This window comes from Gavialis gangeticus, unplaced genomic scaffold, assembly GCF_001723915.1.
Source record: "Gavialis gangeticus isolate Ggan-Ray unplaced genomic scaffold, GavGan_comp1, whole genome shotgun sequence".
Classification (NCBI taxonomy): domain Eukaryota; kingdom Metazoa; phylum Chordata; order Crocodylia; family Gavialidae; genus Gavialis; species Gavialis gangeticus.
Window position 1 is genome coordinate 24495976 of NW_017729030.1, and position 12481 is coordinate 24508456.

Here is a 12481-nt window from a genome sequence, read left to right on the forward strand (position 1 = left end):
CTGCCAACAATCATATTAAATGCTTAAAATATACCACACATCTTTCAAACTCCACTTATAGAATTTATTTCCTTTTCATACTAGTTTCTGTTTTGGCTTAAGATTTCATATTGTTTTAGTCCAAATTTATGGATTTATTTTTCTCCAGACAAAACCAAAACCAAAGTAAATAAACTTTAAGAATTACTAGGCAAGAAATCTGTATGAATTCCATTTGAGCCAGCAGTAGGGAGTCACTTGAAGTTCTGAGTTATACAAATGGCTGTGTGAGTAGTATAAAAGTAAATCAAATGCTATTCAGGTTTCCAAATGTTTCAACAGCAATCAAAAAACTTAAGCATGACCAAGGACCCTTTCTGAACCTGATCCTCCATTCTGTTATACAAGTGATACAGTTCTGGAGGAGTTATTTCTATCTACTGTAATGGAGTTGATCTTTAGATTTAAAGATTAAGGGTAAAAATTTGGTTCCTTTGAAGTCAATAGCAGTTTTTCCATAGACTTTAACAGAGCCAGGGTTTAACCCTAAGTAGTTGAATGCGTTATTGCTGGAAAGTGAAGGTAGTCTAACTTGAATTACCAGTGTTCAAGATTCATTGTATTGGAAGAACGAATGACAGGAATTCTGTGAGAGTTTGAAAACTAATGAACTCCTCAAATTCATATAGTATTATCGGTAGCTACAAGAATAATGAGTTAGTCTATAAGATGCCAATGTCACACTAACCTGCCTTCTCTCTATTGGTTATTTAGGAAATAGAGATTATTTGAACATAATCAACGAAAACTGGAAAAACTTTTTTAAAAAAAGAAAAAAAAAGTTAAATTCCCCACAATCTTGTCATTTATCATGTAGTTTTGAACTGTCTTTGAATATCAATAGCTTGTAGTTTGCATACCCCATTCTCCCATACCCATAACTACTTTCCTATCCAAAAATAATACATAGATTTGAATGGACACATTTTCCCTCCAGTAAGAACACAGAAGTAAATGTATATTGATACAACACATGGCTTTTATTTAGAAACTTACAATTGAACTTTAGGACTAAGTACAACTATGTATAAGAAAATGGAGTCCAGAAGAATAAGTAACTCTGATTATAAGTTTCTTCATGGCTAGGTACAGACATTCAAAAAGCTTGAGACAGAATTGATCTAAGTTACGTGGTTTTCTGTAAGCAGTGTAGTTTAGATTTGTAGCAAACAGAACACACATTCGCCCTTTGGTGAGGGGAGAGGAGGGTGCAGCAGGATGGGGCATGACATGTAGTAGTATCCCCCAGTGACCCTTGGCTTCCTGCTTAACCTGTTCCTGGGTTCTTCTTTCTCCTTTTGCCTGCCACAGCTTTGATGTCTCTTGGAAGAAAGTAGTCATTGAAAGGCTCCCCAGGACTCTGGGGGACCACTTATCCTGCCTATGTATCTGCCACTCCTGGCTAACCCAGTCCCAGGGGCATTAAGGGCTACATTCCTAGTCTCTGAAGGCAGTGATAGCCTTGGTGACTATTCAAAGCCTCTGATCTCCTCTACAGCTGTACCCATACCACAGAGGTGGCATCATTTAGTCATTCTTCTATTGGAGCTTTGGTCTTCTCGGCCTCTGTCCCTTTTTTCTCTGGGCCTTCTAGCCCAGGCCCACTATATGGATCCTGGTTTGTGGGTTCCAGCCCTGGTCTTGCCCTCTTGGGCTCTCATCTCTGACCCTGGTCTCTGCCCCTCTTAGGGCTCTAGGCTTTTAAGCCCTGCCTCTGCCCTCTTTAGGCACTGCTGGGACCCCCTCTCACCCCTACCAGTCCCTCCCGAACCGCAGGTCAAACCAACTGAAGTCTGGCTAATGCCTTAAGTAAACATATGCCTGCCCTAGGTACACAAGTCCTAACAAAAGTTTGCTGTTGCTTTAGCTTAAGTAGCCCAGTCTGGGCAATCACCAACACACAAGTCTGCCACTAAGAAAGCAAAGCTTTCTCAGGTAAATCCTCTTCTGGGCTCCTGTCTGCCCAGTTCCCAAGAGTTTGATTCCCTAATAGGATTTTTCCATGAGTCCTCTCTTTCTCACTCTCTCCCTCAGCATGAGGGCTCCACTTCTCTGTGGAGCTCCCTCTCTTCTTTGTGCCTCTCGCTGCACTCTCCCAGGCACTCTTTCCCTCTGGTACCTCTCTGATCCTGCTTTTATTACTTATTAGTGTCTGTGTCTGGTGACTCACCAGTCCCAGGCATCAATATTTCTCAGTGAGAGGGGAGTGGTCACCTTTCCCTCCCCAAGTAGCCCATTCTTGAGCTGGTGGGTCTTATCTTATCTGTTTGCTTTCACAGAGGCCCTCCTGACAAGCCTGCTTAATCTGTGGAACAGGAGTCGCTGGCTCCCTGTTACAGGGCGTAAATCTTAGATTGGGTTCCACCATTTTTAAATTAGTCTGTGTGCCGAACTTCTATGGGTATAGACCGATTTTCTGCACCAAACTTCTGTTCTGTTACACATATGACTGTCATGTAATGTCTGTACCTGGCCCACATGCCTAAAGGGAATGTGAAACTACTAATGCTATAGTCATGTAAGTGTCTGTAGAGTTCCAAATAATGTTTATGCTAGATATTTTTCAGAATGGAGAACATATAATTACTATTTTTGGCTACCAATGAAGAGACTGTTTTGTAGTTTTGTTTACAAATCATAAACTTATTGCATTGCTTTATTTTGAGAGATATACTAGCATACAAGGATGAGTCAGAAGGACTCATTCCTTCAGGATAGGTGCTGTTGAACCCCTGCTTTAGTATGTACAGAAAAGACAAAGAGTATTCATATGGAGCTTGATCCTGCCTCATCTTTATCAGACAAATCTTAATACTTCAGCATGGAGCAATGCCATTGATTTAAATACTATTCTGAGAGAATCCTCAACTTCCATTTAGAGCAGTGCTTTACAAAGTAACCTTAGTGGAGGCAAGTATCCTATCCTTTGTGTTTATGAAGGCAAAGAATCCGTGTCCTGGTGGAATAACCTGCCAGTAGGATTCCAGATGTAGTACATAGACAGAAATACTAAATTTTGTAAATAAAGATCAGAATAATGAAGAACAACATAGTTCATTTCAATCCAAGCAATGAATTCTGCATTTAAAAAGCAATATTACTTCATACCTAACTAGACATACATAAATAGAGAGAAATCAAGTTGGTATACAAGACAAATCAATGTGGTATACAGGACAAATCCTCCTCGTAGTAAAAGATGTGCTGATGAGCTGTGCATAATCAAACAGGATTAATGGTCTCCCATTAATGGGAGCTGCATAGGAAGCTCTTTTCATGGATGTTTATCCACTTTGTAGATTTAAGTCATTATCTTATTTTTGCAACTTGCATGATTTTTCAATCTAGAAGAAACCATTGTCAAACAACAATCTTAAAAAAGTTGTGTGTCCAATCTTGAAACCTTTACATTGAAGGGAATTTTGCTGGACTGAGTAAGGACTTCTTCAAAACAGAATACTGTATGTGCACACACAAACACGCACACCACTTTATTACAAGGTACTGATACTCCGAGGTCAGAGCAATTATAATATGTGAAAAATGACGACTTATACAATCTCTACGCAAGCAAGCCTATACTGAAAAATAAAGATACAAAAAGATCTATAACAACAAGTTTGAAAGAAAAGAAATGCCATTATGTCTTAGGAACAATAGGGGCACTATGGAATTAGAAGAAAGATGGAAAGACTTAAAGGGGTCAGACAAAAGTGATAATTCGCACCCAATCTGGCCACAGATAGCGGTCTATAGTCATAACTAAATATAAGGGCACAGCTGCAGACAGCTTAGACAGCTGCAGACCAATTGGATGAAAATGTGAGCCTTTATTGCATGAGAGGTAAGGAAAGGACATTTCAAAACACTGAATCTTCTGTAACTTCTGTCTGCACTGCCTATCAGACTATTGTCATTTTCAGAATGGGAAGAGGAAAGGGAGTGGAGGGAATTCGGTTTGGGGCTTTTTCAGCCCCTGCTCTCTTCTCCTCTCTTTCCCCACTCCCACTCTGAAAACAGGGATAAGGATGGAAGAGAAGAGGGGCCATTACCAGGGGAAACTGGCTGCAGGCTCCCAGCCAGCAGCTAGATTCCCCTCCCCCCTGTAACCAACAATGAACTTCTGTTTGTTCCAGGGGGGTGTTGAATTTCAGAGTGCTTCCTGAAAAGCATTCTCAGTTATAGCAGGGAGCTGCACTTCTGTCTGCACCCAAAGTGTAAGGTAAAACAAAAAACTTGCTAGGTTTCAACTGAGAAGGTCACCAGGAAGATGATAAAATCCTGACTTCAGAAAAAGTGTAGGATTGCTATCACTGTGAGATGATACCCAAGTAGCATCTGCCCAAACTATGATAATGGCAGCAAAGGGAAAGGACTGTGTTTTCATGAACTGATTACATACATGAAGAGGAAAGAGAAACCTAAAATGTTGTTAATATCCAAAATGAAAGGTCCTTTTATTCTTGTGGTATCTTTTATTGGACTAACTGCTTTAGCTGTAAATTTTACATTATGTCAGGTATAAATAGAAATACACATGAAAAAAGAAACAGAACATATAAACTTTCTACCTCCAAAACCAAAAAGAGTACAAAAGAAACAACACTGGGCCTCCGCACTTTCAAAAACTGGGTTTCAGCAGCCAAAATCTTGGCCATAAAGACTGGACAGAACAAAGAGAAATTGGGCATTTTAAATGATGAAGCTCATGGGCCAGTGTACCAAGGCTACTGTTATCAAACATACAATTTCTTCATTGTCTTTGAATTCGTGAATCATGACCCTGCATTCCACATAACTGCACAAGTGTTTTGATGCTGAGATTAATGTTCAAAATATAGAACCCATTATGCACAGATACCGAAAACACCTCAGTATCTCTATTATGGCAGTGTTAGCCATAGTAACCCATGGGTATAACCTGGCTATAGTCTCTTAAAACCATGACAGATGAAAATGCTCAAATTTGGAAAACAATAAAATGTGAACTGCTGTGGACGTTAAAGCCTCCATTAAGAGACACTTAATGCTATGTTGCATACTAACTTAGCATTACTGCATATGGTTGCTTGCTCTATGCACTTCGATGGTGAAAATATGTGGCTGACACATATTATGTTATTTAGCTAAAACTCATTATTAGGGATCTTAAACACTGCAACTAATCAAACCAGTAAATCATAGTTGCTATTTCAGTCTCCAGATAACCTAAATTAAAACTCTTTCACAAAACTATGAATATAAGCTCTCTGGTAGAGGCAGGAAAAACTGCTAGGATAAGGGTTTTTTTACCCAAGTTAACATATTTTTTAAAAATGTAGATTAAGACAAGAATGGGCATCATTCACAAGGTGGAAAACACAAGTCACATATGCAATATGATCATACCACACTGGCTAGAATTATATCCTCTTACTTAAACCAAATTATGTCCTAATAAAACACCAATGCAATGAACTCTGATTACACTGACCTCTGAGTAGTTGCCCCCTTTCATTTCTTTCTCTGACAGACCACAGATTAAGCTTGCCAATCATGCACACATTAGAATGATTAATTTTAGGATAAGATTTGCAAATGTGTCAGTACAACTATATTCTAATTGGCTTCAGAGGGCCAACCAAGTACTTCTAAGTATGCCACTCTCACAAATACTTGCCCGTGTTTGTGTGAAGTGAAGATAGGCAAGGGAAGAAAAGACTCTACTGGCAGCAACCAGTGGCCTCTTACTCTAATGCTCTGTGCCCTGTGTAAACATTTAAGAGTGTGCCAAGTGAGTGCAAAATGGACATACACGATACCAGCCATGATTAAAGCCAAATGTACACAAGAAGAAAAAAAGCTTCCTCCTTTTTAAGTCTCGAGCGGTTAAACTGCACAGTCATATAATTTAGATCAACGTAAGGTACAAAGAATGCAAGTCTTGAGGCAAAAGGGGAGTGGTTCGGAAAAACTTACACTACTCTGATGCTTGGTCCTGGTATAACTACATAAGACTGTTCAGACTTGCTTACTTAGTCTGCTTATGACAGATGTCCACTTAAATTGCTGTGCAAATATAGAGTGTATTGCTTCCTTTGCAAAAACTCATGTTTATTCACAGTGAGAAAAATCCAGTTTTTCCATAATCTATACATTTGTATTTTAGGAAGACAACAATTTTTGTAATTAATATCTTTTTGACAGATCATTATTTAACTAATAAGCCCTGGTTTGTTTGTTTGTCTTTTTTAACAGCTTTAATTTTAGAGGCAATGCTGCAGTGGGGGAAGTTGGTTAGGCACTTACCTCATTCATGACTTGAACCTGTTACCCTTGAACTTACTGGTAAAACTACAAGGTGGAATTTCAGAAGTTATTTTATCATACATTGTAATGAGGCCTTAAAGTCTTAGCCTTAAGGGTCTGGACCATTAGTGAGCACATACTGCCCATCCATTCCCACAGGCAGGCTGCAAATATGAAAACAGTGACACTAGTATAGTCTATCTTGTGCAGCTCTGGGTTTAGAGCATGCACATGTGCACATGGGTAGATGTGTTTGCAGATGGTCCTGACCAAGGTGCATTCCCATTTCAGTGTAGACCAAACACAGGCAACCCCTGGCATGTGTGCCAATTAGTGACATGTGGAGACATTTTCCTTGGTGTGCCAGGAGGTGTGCAAGGAAATTGTTTTAAAAAATTATTTTAAGTTGTTACTCTGGGCTGTCTGAAACAGCCACAGGTCCCAGCACCATGGAGGCAGAGTCAAGAGAATACAGGCAATGATGTAGTCTGCTTTCTGCTTGTCCCCAGGCTGCACCCTCCAGCCTGATCCAGCCCCTTGAGGGGAGCTGCAGGTGGGTGAGGCCAGGGCCTGGACAGGCACTGAGGAGGGCCGCTGTGCTGGAGGCTCTCAGCCGACTTGGCCCCAAGCGCCGCCCCAGGTGGTTGTTCCCGGGGCCCTGGGGTCTCCTGCAGCTGGGTATCACAGCTGGGCCCTTGCACCGGGGGCAGCTCTGCCCCACTCCTGGTTCCAGGCTTGGTGCACTGGGAGGTTGAGCGCAGTGCTGGGAGCCCCCTGAGCCCGGTGTCGTGCCCTGGGCAGTCACCTTGCAGGCAGGGTGGCTGTGGCCTATCCTTGTGGAACTGTGTGGGCTGGGCCCCACCTCAAGTACCACTTGGCACCCACATGCCTGCAAGGCCTGAGTCTGCAGAGCCCCAGGGCAGCCCCCACTTCCCACCTGGCCCCCAATCTCCTCCAGCTGCCACCTTCCCAAGGGTCCAGCTGAACCAGCCTGCCCACAGTGCCTCCCCCAACACCTGTTTCTCTCTGCGCCACCCAGACCCTGCCCCAAGTGCTCAGTTCCAGTGCTCAGCACCCTAGTGCTGCCCCCCACCCAGATGGGACGAGATGTTTTGTCTGTATGCCCAAGCCCCAGCCCTAGGCCTGGACACCCCCCACTCTGGGATCACTGGGGAGGCCTGAGCTGCAGCCAGTAGTGGTGTGAGACATGGGGAGTGAGAGACACACCCTCAGTACAGGCAGGGGGCTGACTGGCTGGGCAGCAGCTCTGCAGAAAAGGACCTGGGGGTTACAGTGGACAATAAGCTGAATATGAGGCAACAGTGTATCCTTAGTACAAAGAAGGTTAATGGCATACTGGACTGCATCAGTAGAAGTGTTGCCAGCAGGACAAGGGAAGTGATTATTCCCCTCTATTCTGTACTGGTGAGGCCACATCTGTAGTACTGTGTTCAGTTTTGCCTCCCCACCTACAGAAAGGATGTGGATAAACTGGAGAGTCCAGCAGAGGGCAACAAAAGTGGTGAGGGAGCTGGGGACACGTCTTATGAGGAAAGACTGAGGGAACTGGGCTAGTTTAATCTAGAGAAGAGGAGGCAGAGGGGATTTAACAGAAGCCTTCAATTACGTGAAGGGGGGTTTCAAAATAGAATGAAGCTAGATTGTTCTCAGTGGTGGCAGATGAACAAAGAGCAACAGTCTCAAGTTGCAGCAAGGGAAGCTTAGGTTAGTTATTAGGAAGAATTTTCTTACTAGAAGGGTAGAGTAAAGCAGGTTACCCAGAGAGGCTGTGGAATCTCCATCCTTGGAGGTTTGTAAGACCTGACTAGACAAAGCTTTGGTTGAGATGATCTAGTTGGGGATAGTCCTCCTTTGAGCAGGGGGTTGGACTAGATGACCTCCTGCGATCCCTTCCAAACCCTAATTTTCTATGATTCTATACAGTAGCAACAGTTCCTCCAAAGTGGACATATTCTCAGTTAAATATTTATACAGGCCAAAGCTGCAAATTTGGATAAGCAAAAGTTAGGTATCTAAATATAAATAGATTGAGTTTCATTATAGGTCATCACTTATACTTATTCTGGCTTCTGGGAGAAAGGTCTCTGAATATCAAGCCACTTTAAACATGCTTAAAGAAATGTGAGCATTGCATCTGAGGTACTTATGCAAGTAATGGAATCAAATGTAAAATTGTGTATAGCAATTCTTAATTTCAAAATATTTACTAAAAAACCCATGTACTTTATTCAAGGTTTTCCCTTATGGGCCAACCTTTAAGACTAAACAGTATTTAACCACAAGCACACATGAAATATACAAGCCTGAACATTACAGTCAGCAGCCATTAAATTAGATTTAAAACAAGCTGCAAAACAGGTCTCCTTGTTATATTTTATAAAGTATAAATATATAATATTTAACAGAAGTGATGAAAAAGCACTTGGGAATGCCTTCTCTTCTCTGTTTTTCATTATGACTAGGTACAATCTGGAATTTAATGTAATAAGAGAGCGTATTAAGAGTAAATGAAAATGCTGATTCAACATAATGACTTTTGAGCACACGTTTATGATCACTTTTAATAATGCTCAAAATTACATGGCAGTAAAATGCTATAAGTTATTTCTTATTCAACAGTTAAGCTTTGGGCCTTGCAGCAAGAAACATGATGATATGGATTATATAGCACTTTGGAAAGAACCTAAAACTAACTACACTTGTAAGAAGGAAGTATAAGGAATTGCCCCAAGATGATATAGTTTGTAAGCTCACTTCATCAAGAAGTTCCACAAATTCCCTGTTCACTGTTAGTTTTATTTTCTCTCCCCCTCTCTTTTTTTAAATGGGATAAAATAACCTTTATTAAAGCAACTCCTTACTTATGTGATATTTTAATATTAAGTTCCTGGAATTTTCTTCTCTTTTTACTGTTGAAAGTTATTGCGTGCTCTTCTTTCTTTCCTTCTCTGTTTATTCCAGCATTAGATCTGACACCTGGGGCCACCCAGACTGTGCTCTGTTTAGCAGCTGCCAGACCTAAATCAACCTCTGCAATGATTTTTCCAGAAGTCTCTCCTGATCTGAGGATGATCTGTCATCTAATCCCACTGGTAAAGTATATGACGATTTCACCTCCTTATCCAGGACTGAAATTTTACCTTCGGCATATCATATTGTTACATTTAGTAAACTTTACAATTTTCATTTGTAAATGTTCAAATAGAGGATTATGAAAATGTTTTCAAGAGTATGAAAAATAAGGCTTTTAAACAAGGGTGCTAAACATTTTTCCCCCTCTACATTTCTCTGCTTAGCTAATGCAAAAAATACCTGACATTCATCTTTGCTTAGAATGTAAGCAATCTATGGCTTTGGAGTTTAAGAACATAATTATGTGCCAATACATGTGAGAGAATATAGTATAAATAAGTGGAAGGGAAATATTTGTAAAGAAGAGATGCAGAGACAAGCCAAAAGCACTTCTATGATAACTAATACTAAATCAGAACACTAGAGAGGATATAGAAGACTACTGAATTGCCCATCAAGAATGGCGGGCAGGAAAGAGGGGAGGGGCGGGAAGCTTGCTAACCCTCACCACCTGCACCACTGCCACCTCCAAGGATCGGGGGGGGGTGGGGGGGGAGGAGAGCTTGCTTTGTTGTCCCCTCCATCTCCCTCCGCCAGCACCCAGCGCTGCTGCTGCCTTCAAGGAGCAGGGCCAGGGGGTGGGAGAGAAGCAAGAGGTGCTGGCCTCACCCTGCCCCTCGCTGCTTCATCCCCTCCATCCCCACCATCATGGTGGCACTCCGTTGACTCTAGAGAACAGGGCCAGAGATGGGACCGCGAGGCCAGCGCCACTGGCCTCACCCCCCAGCTCCATCCCCTCCATCCCTGTTGTCATGGTGGTGCTCCTCCATGCCGCTGCCGCCTTCTGTCTGTAACACTATTGGAGCACTCTGATTGGTTGTTTTAGTAACCAGTCAGAGTGCTCCAAGAGCATTATAGACAGACAGACTAAGCCCTTTATTATATTCAGGCCCTTATATAAGATTTAGGCCCTCTTCTGCTCATGGTGAATTTTGCACAATAAACTATAAACTAAACCTTGCAGTTAGCTATCTAATTCTATGGATTGACAGCTTCTGACCTGCAGGCCAGCTCCAGCCTACCAAGCAATTTTATCCACCCCACAAAGCCAGGATGGTGTCAGCAATTTGGTGACAGGGAGAAAACAAACACAATCATCAGCAGTGACCAGGTTGCAAACACATCAGTGGCAATTTGGTGGGAACTGGTTACAACTGATGAGGTGGTTGGGGAAGTGGTGGTCCTGGTTGGGTCTCCAGCAGATGTGTGCCTTTTGATCACACTGGGCACATCTACACGTGACACTATGTCAACATAGCAACATGCTATGGTGACGCAGCATCTGTGAGCAAAACCCATGACACCATAGCTGCATCACTGTAGTGACATGCTCCCCTGTTATAGCACGTCACTATGGCAACATAATATCTAAAAATAACCTTGCACAGCATACATGGTACAGTACCAGCTGTTACTGGGCCATCTTTTAGTACTTCCAAGAGGAAGTACTAAATGATGGTGCAGTAACAACACCGTCACAGCAGCATGTGTAGAAGTGCCCACTGTGTTAGTTTGGCCTGTCACTCCAAAAGAGTTTGAGGTTTGTAATCTATTCCAAAAGTAACATCAAAGATAAACCATTTTTTTCCCACTGTAGGAAGTGCAGTAGTCACTATGTGTTGAGAGCTACTGATAAGAAGTAGAATGCTTATTATTATTATTATTAGAGTTGGCAAATGGTCAATTGACTGGTCAAATATTGCCTATTGGCCAGTCAAATGAATGCATATTTTTTGATCAGTCAAAGATTATAGCAATTTTACAAAAAAAACCCTACTTTTTTTTTGTAGTTTTCTTGACAGAAATATATATTTTTATTGTTTTTGACACATTTCTTAAAGAAAATTTTGTGATTTTTTTCTGTGGACTACTTGGTCCTATTGGCAATATTTTACAATTTTTGACTGATATTTGACCAGTCAATTGACCAAACTTTATTTGACTGGTAAAATACCCAATCCTAATTATTATTATTACTATGTAATATAGACAACTCATTAAAAAGTATGCAGATAATTAAATTATATAATTAAATACGTGGCTTTATATCCATATGCATCTGAAGTGAAGTTTCTAGACCATACAAAGAATGCTGCTGCTTGAAGACTTCATTTTTCATTGGCTCTATTTATTCTGTTGCGTTTAAGTAAAATATTTAAAAATGATTACAAATGTAAATTTATTTTTGAAATTTGATCACATATATTAAAATAATGTCTTTTTTTCTGAGTTTCCTCAAGGTTTATCCATTGTGCTATAAGTGTTGTCCTTCTTTTGTATCCTAGAAACAAAGGAAAACTATTTCTAGACTAGACCTCATGGGTTTGTACTTAAACTCTGGAAGGATATCATTAGAAAGGTTAAAGATAACAATTGTAGCTGAATAGCAGTCAGTCAGCGTCAAACACTATAAAGGCTTAATTTTGTTTGAATCTGAAAAGCATTTATCATTTTTCAAGATGACAACAACCTGCTCTGAGTAAAGAATAGGTCTGATCTTATTTGGGATACAACGCACTTTGGATTGGGTCCCTTATAATTAACAGCAAGCTGAAACACACCATTATGGAGAATCTATGTAGCGAGAGTTTTACTGATGCTACCAACAGGGAAGAATTTGGTGGTGTGTTTCCACAGGAAACTTTGGAAGGAACACAGAAAAACAGATATGCAGGTAGTATGAAGCTCTGTTTCATACAGAGTTAAAATTACAGTGATTTAGCTCACTTGTACCACTACAGGACCTCATAAGTAAGAGTTACATTTAAAAAAGCCCTTCCATGCCCGCTATCACCGACACCCCCTCCGTTTTTAAAGTAGTTTGAAATTATATTTGCCCATATCCAGAAGTCTCTGGTCACACAGTAGAGGTCTCTGAAGCATACTTTTGTCTTTACCCCTGCTGTAATTTCACTCTTTTTCATTGGAGCAAAGCCGTTGGACTCAGGTTTTGCTCTACAGTGCTAGGGGACTATAACAGATTTTCTTTATGGGGAGGAAT

General features: G+C 41.0%; 1 protein-coding gene across 2 annotated transcripts in view; it reads right to left on the reverse strand.

Moving 5' to 3' along the window:
* PRDM5 (PR/SET domain 5) overlaps nt 1-12481 on the reverse strand; it is a 208402-nt gene that overhangs the window by 11417 nt on the left and 184504 nt on the right. The window lies entirely within an intron of this gene.